Source organism: Canis lupus, chromosome 13 (assembly GCF_048164855.1).
Source record: "Canis lupus baileyi chromosome 13, mCanLup2.hap1, whole genome shotgun sequence".
Taxonomy (NCBI): Eukaryota; Metazoa; Chordata; class Mammalia; order Carnivora; family Canidae; genus Canis; species Canis lupus.
In genome coordinates, this window is record NC_132850.1 from 57458535 (window position 1) to 57471986 (window position 13452).

General features: G+C 34.6%; 1 protein-coding gene and 1 long non-coding RNA gene across 8 annotated transcripts in view; one reads left to right on the forward strand and one right to left on the reverse strand.

Annotated features, from left to right (window-relative positions):
- The window catches only part of RAPGEF2 (Rap guanine nucleotide exchange factor 2), a 242043-nt gene that overhangs the window by 9249 nt on the left and 219342 nt on the right, over positions 1 to 13452 (forward strand). The gene's annotated exons all lie outside the window — the stretch shown is intronic.
- LOC140603162 (uncharacterized) overlaps positions 9544 to 13452 on the reverse strand; it is a 61977-nt gene continuing 58068 nt past the window's right edge. Inside the window, exon 3 of the long non-coding RNA XR_012006217.1 lies at positions 9544 to 9643. This is a non-coding gene — a long non-coding RNA (uncharacterized lncRNA). The remainder of the gene's footprint in view (positions 9644 to 13452) is intronic.

Sequence of the window (13452 nt, forward strand, 5' to 3'; positions counted from 1 at the left end):
AGAGCTAAAATAAGTTTTTGACTATTTATTCGTTTTTATTCCTATCTTGTAGACATTCACAAGATGCAATTTATTTTACCAGTTTTGAATGTTTCACAATCCTGAATTTTAGTAGTTTAGTGTATTTGGTATAAGAAAAAACATGCAGAAAATAAGGTATTCCATGTACATTAAGCACAATAGAAAAGAAATTGTGGTAGTAACTTAAGGAAGTCAGTCTAGCTTAAAATAAGGTTGTAGATTCCCTCCTCCCTCTTTTCCTTTCCTGTGAACTTAAAAATTATTTAAAGTATTACTTTTCATGGGAGTGAGGGGGTGGATGGAAGGAAAAAGCAAGGGTGTGTATAAGGAAGTTTGAAGTTTGGTCAGAGGCACTATTACCTTTATAGATGTGATAGTACTATGTAAGCTGAGTGTGGTCAGTACACTTTTTAGGAGTTTTTTATTTATTAGAACCACCCCCCGCCAAAAAAAAAAAAAAAAAAAAGAAGGAATTTCTTTTAAAATCAGTGTAAAGCAGAATATCCTTACCAGTATTTTTTTCCTTCATACGTACACCTTTATATTTCAATCATAAAGCCAAACTCCATGGTCTCTTGCCTCCAATAGTTACCTATTTTTTCTTTCTTTCTTTCTTTCTTTCTTTCTTTCTTTCTTTCTTTCTTTCTTTCTTTCTTTCATCTATCTATCTATCTATCTATCGTAAATACTGGAGAATGCATGCTGTATTTGTATACATTAAAAATATGGGACCTAATATTTAGATAACTACAAATAAACTGCAAGTCTGAAAGTATTTACTATTTTCAATTATAAAAACATAAACCATTTAGTTTCTGTATTTTAAGAGATTTTTGTTGTTTCATGTTTTCAATAATAAATTAGATTTGAGGCCACAAGTGAAAAAAGAAAAGAGCTGGCCAGGCTTTGAAATAACTAAAGTCTTAAAATAAAAAATGTAAGAATATGTAGGTGTAGACTAAACCTATGTATTTTAACATTCTTTCAGTTATTCTGTGTATAAGTAACTATTTGAATTATTCAAGCCACTAAATTTCTGATTTCTAACGCCTCTAACATACATTTTGCAGTCTTACAAATTCTGTTTTAAGCACCATGGAATTTATTAGGAAATAGGTGGTCAAGTTGTTAGAAATATTTGGCTACCTAAATTATATTATTATAGTATTAAGAAACTGATCGATTTTATACATTTTGAAATAGTTAGAAAGGAGTTTAAAAAATGAGAGTTTAGGGCAGCCCGGGTGGCTCAGCAGTTTAGCGCCGCCTTCGGCCAGGGTGTGATCCTGGAGACCTGGGATCAAGTCCCATGTCGGGCTCCTTGCGTGAAGCCTGCTTCTCCCTCTGCCTGTGTCTCTGCCTCTCTCTCTCTCTCTCTCTCTCTCTCTCCATCTCCATGAATAAATAAACAAAATCTTAAAAAAAAAAAAGAGAGAGAGATTAAAATAATGAAATGCAGTAGCATAAAATGCCAAGAATTGAGGTAGGGAGAGTTTGGCTGCATTTAAATTTTGGTTTGATCCCCCTACTTTTGTAGAATGGAAGAAATTGAGGAGCAGACTTCAAGAGGCACATTTTATCTGCATACCTGTTCCTATTCCTTCTATTGGGGGAACCACAAACCTCTTTTAGAGGTAGAAAATATAGGAAGAGACCCAAAAGTTCTTCCCAGTATGAATCTCCAAACCTAGATTGGGAATTCCTAACCTTTTTTTTTTTTTTTAATTTTTTTATTTATTTATGATAGTCACACACAGAGAGAGAGGCAGAGACACAGGCAGAGGGAGAAGCAGGCTCCATGCACCGGGAGCCCGACGTGGAACTCAATCCCGGGTCTCCAGGATCGTGCCCTGGGCCAAAGGCAGGCGCCAAACCGCTGCGCCACCCAGGGATCCCTGGGAATTCCTATCTTGATTCTGTTTCTTTAGTATGGTTTAAATCTACATTATACAGAGAAAACTGTGGGAGGTAACATGATAAAGTAATTTCACTTTAATTAATCAATTTTATTTTTATTTAAATTCAACTAATCAACATATAATGTGTCATTGGTTTTGGAGGTGGAGGTCAGTGATTCACCAGTCTCATATAATACCCAGTGCTCATTACATCATGTGCCCTCCTTAATGCCCATCACCCAGTTACCTCATCCCCTACCCCTATCCTCTCCAGCAACCCTCAGTTTGCTTCCTATGATTAAGAGTCTGTTTTGGTTTATTTCTCTCTCTGATTTTGTCTTGTTTAATTTTTCCCTCTCTTCCCCTATGATCCTCTGTTTTGTTCTTAAATTCTACGTCTAAGTGAGATTGTATGATAATTATCTTTCTCTGATTGACTTATTTCACTTAATATTCTCTAGTTCTATCCACATTAGTGCAAATGGCAAGATTTCATTGTTTTTGATGGCTGAGTAGTATTCCATTTGTGTGTGTGTGTGTGTGTGTGTGTGTACACATCTACCACATCTTCTTTATCCATTCATCTGTGGATGGCATCTGGGTTCTTTACACATTTCGGCTATTGTGGACATTTGCTGCTGTAACCATTGTGATACAGGTGTCCCTTCAGATCACTACATTTGTTTCTTTGGGATAAATACCCAGTAGTGCAATTGCTGGGTCGTAGGGTAGCTCTATTTTCAACTTTTTGAGGAGCCTCTATGCTGTTTTCCAGAGTGGCTGCACCAGTTTGCATTCCCACCAACAGTGTAAGAGGTTCTTCTATACCTGCATCCTCGCCAACATCTGTCATTTCCTGACATCATTTCACTTTATTTATTAATTTTTGTCATTTCACTTTAGAAGTCCTTGTTCACACTTTATTCTGGGCTGGCTATTTTCCTTTGTAGTTATACATTTATATCTTTAATTGTGTTCACAGAATAGTTGTTTTGAATTCATTTAGTGGATTTCCTTAATGTAACCTAGTCGTAATGTATGATCTTGGCCTTTGTTGTCAAACACACTGCTTTGTGGTCCTGGGCAGGTTACTTAACTTTAGTGTGTTTCAGGCCTTCGGATTTCATCAACTATTAAAATTTCATGAAACACTGGGGCACTGACATTGATTTGTTACTTATTTTGCCAACTAAATATGTTAAAATGAATGTAAACTCATTCTCCACTATTCCCATTTTGTAAAAGAAAGGGCATTTTAGTATTATAAAAATAGAAAATCTCAGAATAAGTAAATTTAGCTTTGTTTTATTGTTACTTTTATTAAGGATTGATAAAAATTTTACATTGGTTGTATATGGTAATATTTACCTTGTTGTGAAGATTAAATGTGTACATGTGTATTAAAGTTCTTTAACAGTCTCTGGCATAAGTAATTTAATGAGTAGTTAAGAAAAATAGTTAATAATTTAATATTTCATGTTTATTATTATTTTTTCAGTAATTAGTATTCATTTACTCTCTTGATCCTTTCCCTTAGATAATTTTTCATCATTAGTATGCCTTGTGGCAAATTCACCGAAGTGATTTATAATATGAGTCAATTTCATACACTTGATTCATAGAATAAATTGTGTTAGGATTGCATTAGTCTATGGGGTTACCCAAAACTATACACATAGACTTAGTAATGGGCTTATTTTCTTCACACAAAAAGAAATCTAGGGTAGGTAGTGTAAGATTGGTGCAGATGCTCAAAGGTGTCCTTAAGGAAACTGGCTTAGTCTCCTACTTAGTGTGTGATTTTAGTTTCCAAAGTCTCAAGATGACAGCTGCACCACCAACCAGGGGAGAAGGGAGAATGTTTTCTTGGTAGGAGTTCATTTTTATTTTGAAGGAAAACCCTTTCCAAGTACTTGTCTTTGGCCAGAGCTTTATTACATGACTACTAGTAGCAAAGGAGGCTAGAAATTCAAATATTTTGTTTATAAACTGCCATATTACAGAAAGGTAGGAAAGAAAGAGATTAAGATGAATGAACTATGAGCTGATAGTATTTGTCCAACTTGCTTTGCATAGGAAGCAGATAATTGTAATAAGTTGAGGCAGTGATTCTCAGGAAGATCTCTTTGAAAATCTTACTGGAATATATAGCTATGTTATTATAATTATGGTTATGGAATCATACAGATACATTTAACTTCTTGGTTTGCTTATTAGGTGTATGGTTATTAATTTTCTGAACTGCAGTCTCTTATCTGAAAATAGACATAACAATACCAGTGCATGAGCATTATGTGTAAATATAAATATATACAAATTTATTTATGATATTTATTGAATATCAATGTAACTTTTAAATATAATCATTTCTAAGTGGTAACTATTGATTTATATATATATATATATTTTTTTTTTTTTTTTAGATTTTATTTATTTATTCATGAGAGACACAGAGAAAGAGAGAGGCAGAGACACAGGCAGAGGGAGAAGCAGGCTCCATGCAGGGAGCCCGATGCGGGACTCGATCCTGTGACTCCAGGATCATGCCCTGGGCCGAAGGCAGGCGCTAAACCACTGAGCCACCCAGGGATCCCTTGACTTATATATTGGTTTAAAGTTAAACATAGGCTTATATTTCTTAATTTGTTACTTTTGCTTCAAATTTATTTTTAAAATTTCAAAAATTTCATTTTTAAATATGCTCCATTTGTCGTGTGTGTGTGTGTGTGTGTGTGTGTGTGTGTGTTTAAGATTTTTATGTATGTATTCATGAGAGAGACGGAGACAGACATAGGCAGAGGGAGAAGCAGGCTTCATGAAGGGAGCTTGATGTGGGACTTGATCTTGGGACTCCAGGATCATGCCCTGAGCTGAAGGCAGACGCGCAACAGCTGAGCCACCCAGGTGTCCCCATTTGTGTATTCTTATATTACTCTCTGTAGTAAATACTTTATTTTTCTGTGACTTTAAGGCTGCAATTGTCATTCCTCCTAGAAGTTGAGTCATTACTATAAAAATACATATACATTTGGTATAAAACATTTATAAAGATAGCTGTTTGGTTTTCTGTATTTTGTTGAATCCATACTTATAAGCTTATGTCTTTAAGAAAAATGGTTTGATATTGAATGTTAAACAAAACTAGCTTTGATACTAAAACTTGAAGTATGCACTACGTCCTGACTTAGAGCAATTGTTGTGTTTACTTATGGGCTTTTTATGGTAGCATTCAAGGTTTATATAGATAAATGGTGCTTATGTGTAGTGAGATCAGTTAAACAATCTGCTATCAAAAACTAACGGATAGATATGTTATTGGAGAGTCTTGGCTATTTGTCATTTAAAAATAGCTTATGTCTTCATACGTTCCTTGTTTGGGTGGGTAAGGTAGGGTATAATAAATGCCTGAAATTGGAATCTAAGTTAGGACCCTGATTTCATTTAAAATGGATTAGCTTGCACTGTGTCCATATACTTCACTAGAGATCTTGCTGGTCTGGGGCTTAACTATCCATCTTTAAAGCTCAGGACTTGGCATACCCTTTGCAGAATTTGAGCTAATAAATGTTTAATGACTTGATCTTTCTTTCCTGAAAGTATGAGATACAGGGAAAAAAGTAATTATATACTTTTGTGTTAATAGCAAGTTGAATAAAAGCTGAAAAGGAATAGTAATTTTTGGTTCAACTTCTGTAACACATGAGTCCTCCTATTTTATTTTTTTAAAGATTTTATTTATTTATTCATGAGAGAGAGAGAGAGAGAAGGAGGCAGAGACACAGGCAGAGGGAGAAGCTGGCTCCATGCAGGGAGCCTGATGTGGGACTCCATCCCGGGTCTCCAAGATCACGCCCTGGGCTGAAGGTGGCGCTAAACCAATGAGCCACCCAGGCTGCCCAAGTCTTCCTATTTTATAGAAACATGTACCTTTGTGGAACAAAGTTATTTTTATTGAGTGTCAAGCAGTTGCCTCCCTGTGAGTTTAATCACTTTGGTGCTAGTATTTTAAACTGTCATTGACATGATGTTTTCACTGGCATTTAACACAGGGTATAAATTCTTTCTCTGGGCTCCTGTGACATTTTTGTACTATTATGCAAATTTTGATTACTTTGAGATTTTTGACTGTCATCAGGAACAGTAATTTAAATTAATGACGGACTTAAGTTATAATTTGATTCTAGTATCTAAAACTAATTTGCTGTTACTAAGTAGAGATCCTAGCCTTGACCTATTTTAGCAGATAAGACTATTTTTTAATCATAGAATGCTTTACAGGCAAATATATTAAGGGGTGATGTCAAGAATAGATTAAATATACTCCATTGAAATCTTACTCAACTTGCTGATTATAAAACTTTAAGAAAAAGTAAGCTGTAATAAAACTTATTGTAGGTAAGTTTTTTTTTTATAGATTTTTAGTGAGAGATATATTAAATACATAGAGGAGTATATTAACTTTCACTTCATTGTCATTCTGTGAGTTTTTTTTTTAAGATTTTTATTTATTCATTCATGAGAGAGACACACACAGAGAGAGAGAGAGAGAGAGAGAGAGAGAGAGAGACGCAGACGCAGGCAGGCAGAGACACAGGCAGAGGGAGAAGCAGGCTCCATGCAGGGAGCCCGATGTGGGACTCGATCCCAGGTCTCCAGGGTCACACCCTGGGCTACAGGCGGCGCTAAACCGCTGCACCACCAGAGCTGCCCTACGAGTTCTTTAGTTTTAATTTTGACATATAATTGCTCCTTCATGGAAGGAGATAGTGTGATTTCTAGAGTATCTGGAAGGCCCCTAATCCAATAGAATGGTTTTCTCATCCTCTGATTATGCCTAAGGTGACAGTGAGGAAAACCTTTGTCCAAATTGGTTCTTGGTATTGAGTGGAACCTTAGGAACCAGCTGATCATTGTCCCATAGAGCTGTAGATGGGCCCCAGGAGACTTCTTAGAGGCCTTTGAGGAGACCTGGAAATCTACCCTGGTTTGCACACTTAATTTTAATTAGAAAAAGGAGATTAACTAAAAAAATGTTGAAAATTCCTGATCTAGTTTGGACTGCTGAGTGACATAAACAACAAGAGTAGTTATGTGAATTTCTCCACTTTGACAGAGACAGAATTTAATCATCCACATTAGGGTGAGCAAACTATTGCCCTTGGATCAAAATCAACCTATTTCCCGGTATTGTAGGTAAAGTTTTATTGGAATACAGCTACGTTCATTCTTTACCTCTTGTCTGTGGCTGCTTTCATGCTGGAGGTTGAGTTGAGTAGTTGACAGAAACAATGTTGCCTGCAAAGCCTAAAACATTTTATTGTCTGGCTCTTCACAGAAAAAGTTTGCCCTTTCTCTTAGACCTTCATATAGGTGAAAATGCAGATATTTTTGGAAGAGTGTGGGTGTGGGGTGACTATTTAGTACTGTTATCAGTTAAACCTCAAGAGAAGTGGAAAGTTCTTATTTAATGTTTGATAGGGTGAGGAGTGAATGAAGCTTTGCTATAAGAGTGAATTTTATAATTCAAGGGGCTGTTTCCAAAAGCGAAAATGTCTTTATTTCTAATTATATGCCTTAAAGTCTGTACTTTTCTCAGTCAAGTATATGATAACTGCAGAATTTTGGAGTTGTTTATAATGTAGTTCTGAGCAGAGTCGATTAAATAATCAACTTTCTTGAATGGTCTACAGTTTAGAAAACTTCAGAATGAAAAGATAGGTTGGAAATGTGTCTGAGATTGGTCAGAATATTAAGTCATCTGGGGATCCCTGGGTGGCGCAGCGGTTTGGCGCCTGCCTTTGGCCCAGGGCGTGATCCTGGAGACCCGGGATCGAATCCCACATCGGGCTCCTGGTGCATGGAGCCTGCTTCTCCCTCTGCCTATGTCTCTGCCTCTCTCTCTCTCTCTCTCTGTAACTATCATAAATAAATAAAATTAAAAAAAAATAGTTTAAAAAAAAAAAGAATATTAAGTCATCTGACCATTATTTTTCTTTTTCACTCAGTATTATTCTAACTCAGAATTTATTTATGTGTATGGTGATTTTTAGAAATTGTCAGTAAATTGCTTGAATTCTTCAGTGATTACAGTTAAGAATGTTACAGTTGCTATTCCATAGTCTGTTACTAGTCAATTCATAAAACGAGAACTTTAGGAACTTTTTGAAGAACAGTAATCCCCCATATTGTAAATTAATTTTCTTGGCACATGTCATATGTTTCCATTTCTTTTTTATTTCAAGGTAAGATAACTTGGTGAAAAATTTTTTTTTGACAGAAAAGAAATTTGTTACTTCAGAAATACATGCTGTACTACTAGTGAATGAAGGCTATGTGTTCAATAATATAGGAAATGAAAACACTGATTTTAAATTCAGTTAACCCATGAGGTTTGTGTTCTATTTCTTAAATACCTTAATAAATAAATAAATAAATAAATAAATAAATAAATAATTTTAATCATTTATTTTGCCAACAAATACAGTAAAAGCTTCAGAACCATTCAAACTGAATATTTAGAAAGCTAGCTGCTTATAGGACACATTTAATCACTGATTCTTAGCAAGGCTGTTTTCTGCTTCTGTGATGGAACATTTATATATTTCTCTTTTGTTAGATGGAAACTGTTAATTCCTCCATATTTTGCATATACTCCATAAGAAATACCTTGCTGACTTTCCTAGTGGTTACCAAAAAAAGTGTTTCACCGCCTTCTGGTTTGCTTACAGGCTTGAAATGTTTAATCATGCTAGGTTAAGAATTTCTAGTGTGTTTGATATGCAATGGGGAATCATTGGAAGCTTTTGAATCCAGGCAGTGAGTCAAGATAGTGCTTGAAAACACAATTTTGTAGTGTTAGGATGAACGTGAAGGTCATGGAGGACAGCTACAGCTTTTGATGTGCTTGAAGCCTACCCTCAACTAGACTGGGTGCACTGGTCTAGAAATGACATGGAGGTGGATCTGTATCAGTTTGAAATGAAACAAACTTGGGAGGAAGAGGGACCAGCAGTTGCTCAGTACCATACTTGAAATAAAGGACTATTATTTTCATGACTGTTCTTAATGATCAAATATGGTGTAAGGGCAAGATACATGACTGTTTTTGCATTTTATATTAGGAATATGTTAAGAATAATGTCTTACTAATTTAACATTGTTAACTGTACTGGAATCAAAATAAAACAAAACACAAAAAAGGAATAACATGTTATAGTCCATTGACTGTAGACTGTGAGGACAAAAGTAAATGAGGAAATTTAATTTGTCAGGAAAGCCAAAGAGTTGTTTGAAGGAAGTAGGGGCACAGAATATGGATTCTTATTATTTTACCTTTTTTTTTGGTGTGTGTGGCATTAAACACATTAAGTTTTTCTTTTAAAGAGATTTTTAATTTAAATTCAATCTGCCAACATCTACATTAAGTTTCTCTTTCCTGGTTTGTCTGTTGGGCCCTTAATGAGAACATCCAACTGATTTTAGAGTTCAAGGATTTAACTCTTTTGTAATTGCAGCCTGTAGTCATTTTACTGAAAAGGTATCTTTACACAGAGTAAGGTGGAGGAGTGGACTCTTCCCAGCCTAGTTTCATTATTATTTAAAACAACAAAAACAGAGCTACTTTGTCAGTCTTTTATTTTTTCTTCTTACGCATAGCCAGACAAGGACTAGGACTTTTTAATCATTGTAGTAGAGTATCTCTTCGTGATCTTTACAAGTGGACTCTGAAAGGAGAAAATAAATTTTGTTCCATAATATTATTAGTAACATAACTGTTTACAAAGCATCTTAAAGGCACTGTATATAATATGTATTATTTATTTTGTCTGTCTGTTAGTGTTCACCTAGTGTGGTTTTTCTGAGTCCTACAGTTTTGCTCCTGGGAAGGATATATATTTGTCTAGGTTGTTGTCTTCAGTTTTCCAGCCTTTTTGGAAACTCTGGCTTTTTTCTAGGTTTTCAAGGAATCCTGAGTTAGATGAGAAGTTTTAATAAAATTTTTTTCCTGAATTAGGCTTTCATTATGAAAAAGGCAAAACAAAGTGAAATTATTGAATTCGTTAAGCCCATCGGTTATTATCAGGCCCCAGTACCTGGCGCATGCTAGACACTCAGTTCAATTAAGCAGCTTTGTGTTGTACTCAAACACCCTAATTTCCATTAAATTTGCAGTCAAGAATTATTTTTACTGCTACTTTATCTTATTTAAAATGACTATAGGCATTATCTAAATCTTGAAATTGGACTCAGAGATAAAACTGTTTATTTTTTTTACTAAGTTGTTTACCTTGCTCTATCTCACATCCAAAAAAATTTGCATGAGTCTATCATCTTTCCTCTTTGTGATGTGCTCTGGCGTTGTTTCAGTAGCTGTTAACTTCTTTGCAATTACACAAATTTTTAAATAATTAGTTAATATAACTTGTACATGTGTGGTAATAAATTACATCAAATGTATTAAAGAAAAGACTGTTCCATTGAGATTTGGGGGGTTAGAAGGTTAGAAGTGAAATTGCTTCGTGGAGAGCATATGCTCTACTCAGGGTGTAGGAGGGAGTAACTACTTCAAATTTGCAACAGTGTCTTGCCAATGTTAAGTGAAACTTTGTAGAAAATACTAATGAAAACATTATCAACATCAATGTACATAGTATCAGAACTCCTTACTCCCAAATAGAAATATTCCCAGCGTTTACTGTTCTTCAGCTACTTTTCCTTAGAGGATAATCAATTTTTATCTCTTGAGGTGTTATCTCATTTATAAAAACAATGTAGTCTTCTGAAAGGGTCAAGGACTAATTTGAAACTTCAAAACTGTTATACAGTATTTTGTATATTTCTACTTGTGATTTTTTTTTTGTTTTTTGTTTTTTAAGAAGGTAGTAGATGTTAAGCATATTGAATCAATTTTTCAGGAAAACGGTACTTACCTTTAAATTGGTTGCAACAAAATAACATGGAGGAAAGAGAAAAAAAACAAAACCTAACAGCTCCTCTTCACTCTTTGAAAAGTCTGATGGAAAGCATTCTGAAATTCTCATCAAGTTTGGTGCAATTTTTTAGGAAAAATGAGAAAAAAATATCTCACCCATAAAATCTGGGCCTTAAAATCTGGCTCTTTGTATATCGTATAGTTTTCTTTATACATGAAATAGGCTAAATGACTTACTATAAAATATTTACTCTTTTTTGTCCAGGGCTTTAAAAAAAAAATGCCTAATCCCTCTCCTCTCTTTCAGAGGATTAGAATAATTTCTTAGAATGTTCTTCTTAATTTATTGGATAAACATTCTCCTCCGCTGATTATGAAGATAACTGCATTAAAAATATTTACACACTTATGTACCATGGTTATCTTTCTTCCTCTGTGCTTTTAGGCTAGGTCCTAATTTCCATTTCCCTTCATTTTTACTTTTCTCCGTTGATTATAAGATCAAAGTTATAAGAAGAGACATGTTGTGGATCTATTTACTTAGGATGGTATTTTAGAGGAAGAAACCTGAGGCCTCATTTCTCTTTGTCAAGTAGAACCCATTTATATGGATGGTAATTGTCAAGAATGATACTTGTAACCACAGAGAACAATAATCTTACATTATCTTCTGGGTAAACTATGAACTGATTCTGTAAAAAGCTAACTGTGGGGTTTGGGAAGGAAAACATCAGTTTATTTTCCTTTCTTGTTCTTCTTTCCATTCCAACTGCCATCCTTCTCAGGCCTTATCAGTGTCTTGCAAGTGAAGCTTTTGATTTTCTGTCTTTTTACCCATGCTAGTAGCTCTTCATTTAATGCTCCTTTCCCACTCTCACATCTGTCCTGGTAATTTAAGGACTAATTCAGATTTTTTTTCCTCTTTCATAAAGCTTTCTCTGGTCCCTGGGGCAAGAGGCTGAATTTTTCTTTATGGGATCTTTACTATTTTTAGCTTGTGCATCTCTTTAAGGCAATTATCCTCTGGTAATTATTTCATAATTCTTAGCTATATACATCTTACCTCCTTTTTTAGACTGCAAAATTCCTTAAAGGTGAAATCTTACTGATGTTTGTATTTCCATGAGGTTTTAAAAGACCTTAGCATTTAATAAATGTTTTAATGTATGAAGTGTATGGCAGACATTCTCCTGTAATTCAGTAAGCAGTACCGATGAGGTGCAATCCAATTTGGTACAATTTTAAAATTTAACTCTTAGAAAATTATTTTTATTTCATTGTAACCTAATTTAGGCTTATGATTATTTTAAGACCATGCCCAGTTGATTCTTAGAATTGCCTGGTTAGGTGATAGTGCTTCGAATTTTACTTAGTCACCATGACTTACGTCAGCCATAGAGGCAAGTCAAAAGTAAAACCTGAATTCTAGGCATGACATGAATTTCTAAGCCCTGGACTTCACTTTGTTGCTTTGGATTAAATTTGGGTATGTAGCCATTTGCTTTCACTGGATTCTGAACTTTTTATTTATCTAGACTTTAACCTCTCTTAAGTTAGATCAATGATACTTTAAGTTACAGATTCAATCTCTTTAGGATCCAAGAAGTAAAAGAAATTGAGAGTACTAATGCCTTTGTGTGTGTGTGTGTGTGTTTGTGTACCTTTTTTGCATTGATGTCACGCTAATGCTACCACTAATTTTTGGGATTTATACTTCTAAAGAGGAAGTGTTGCTGGAAAAGAAGGACCTATGTTACAGCCCTCACTCTGTCTGACTTTGGCAACGTTCATTTGGCCTTAGTTATTACTCTGGTGTGTAAAATAGGGTACACTGTCTGCCTTATCTATTTTTCAGTGTGATTGTAAGGCTTAAATGAGTATAATATATGAGAAAGTACTTCACAGATGGAGAAGTCTATACTATGTAAGACATTACTATCACTGACGCAGCCAAAAGTATTAGTGCCAGTAGAAATTGTGAACCACTTATAAAGATAATAATAGACTAAGATCCTTTTAACATTTGGCTAGTAGCTTTTATAGAAATATGCCTCCTTTTGGTGCATGTAAGGCAGTAAAACCATGTTTTCAAATTATTTCTTTATTTGGTTGTCCAGGTTAATACTTTTCTGGATCATTTTAGAAGCATGGGCTTCATGTTGGGTTTTATAAAGAGCTTTTCTTTGTTAAAGCATTTTCTGACTTCAAAGTACCACTGTGTAAAAGCTCATCTACACCAATGTATCTCAAATAGTTTTCATCATTTTATTTTGAGCAAAAAAGCTGAACCTCAAATTCTTTACTTTCAAGAGTGCTCAAAAGTGGCAAAGTCTTTCCATGTGTGTAACGTGTGCATATGTTCTAAGGGTGTTTATCATAATGCAATTTTTAAAGTAAATCTTTGTAATTATATGTTATGAGTGGATGCAATTTTCTTTTCTTTTTTGATTATTGAGATCTATCATCATTTTGTATTTAAATTTGAATGCTGTATGAACTTAGACATATAGTTAGAAACTTGCATAATCGGAATAAGAATGTAATAGACATCTCATGACTGTTTTTGAAGAATTTGGAGAGGGATTTGAATTAGTTTCATAA